Source organism: Thunnus albacares, chromosome 4 (assembly GCF_914725855.1).
Source record: "Thunnus albacares chromosome 4, fThuAlb1.1, whole genome shotgun sequence".
Lineage (NCBI taxonomy): Eukaryota > Metazoa > Chordata > Actinopteri > Scombriformes > Scombridae > Thunnus > Thunnus albacares.
Window position 1 is genome coordinate 46,732 of NC_058109.1, and position 740 is coordinate 47,471.

At 34.2% G+C, this 740-nt stretch overlaps 1 long non-coding RNA gene across 1 annotated transcript; it reads right to left on the reverse strand.

Annotated features, from left to right (window-relative positions):
- Window positions 1-473, reverse strand: LOC122980059. The gene is made up of 2 exons (XR_006402983.1): window positions 184-473; window positions 1-76 (listed from the first exon to the last, which is right to left on the reverse strand). It is a non-coding gene; the product is annotated as an uncharacterized LOC122980059 (long non-coding RNA).
- Window positions 474-740: the final 267 nt, after the last annotated feature.

Here is a 740-nt window from a genome sequence, read left to right on the forward strand (position 1 = left end):
AATACCTGCTAGTTTTCCCTTTAGCGAGGTGCATGAAGTCCCGCTGCAGAGAATGACTGACATCCTCACTGACGACCTGCATGATGAGACGACAGATTACATTTTCATTTTTATTTTGACCCCATAACAGCGTGTTGACATGTAAATATAAATGCAACAGACGGGGGGCGCTGTTTCACTTACTGCATTTGAATACTGTCCACCGTACAGCAGGTTACGTCTTTAAAGATGAAAGTTCAAATGCTGTTTTCATTTTCAAATTGAAGAAAAATGCATTTTAATTTTAATTGTGAGGTAAATATTGATGCATAAATGGAAAATCAGGTTACATTGTTTATATTGCATTTTAATTTTCAAATTTGAACAACATTTGAATATTGTCCACAGTACAGCAAGTACGACTTTGAAAAATTAAATGTTAAACAACTTTTCCATTTTAGTACAGTTTCAGAGGGAAATATTGTACTTTCTACTCCACTACATTTATTTGACAGCTTTAGTTACTTTTCAGATGAAGATTTGACACAATGGATAATATAACAAGCTTTTAAAATACAACACATTGTTAAAGATGAAACCAGTGGTTTCCAACCTTTTTGTCTTTTGACGTCTTACAAAAAGCAGTGTGTAGTCGGGGTCACATTTCACATGTCTATGAGTTGTTAACAGCTCCACCAAATAGTGATTTTTCCCTCTAAACTTCTCACATGCTTTCATTTCAATAAATGTTCAAATGATCC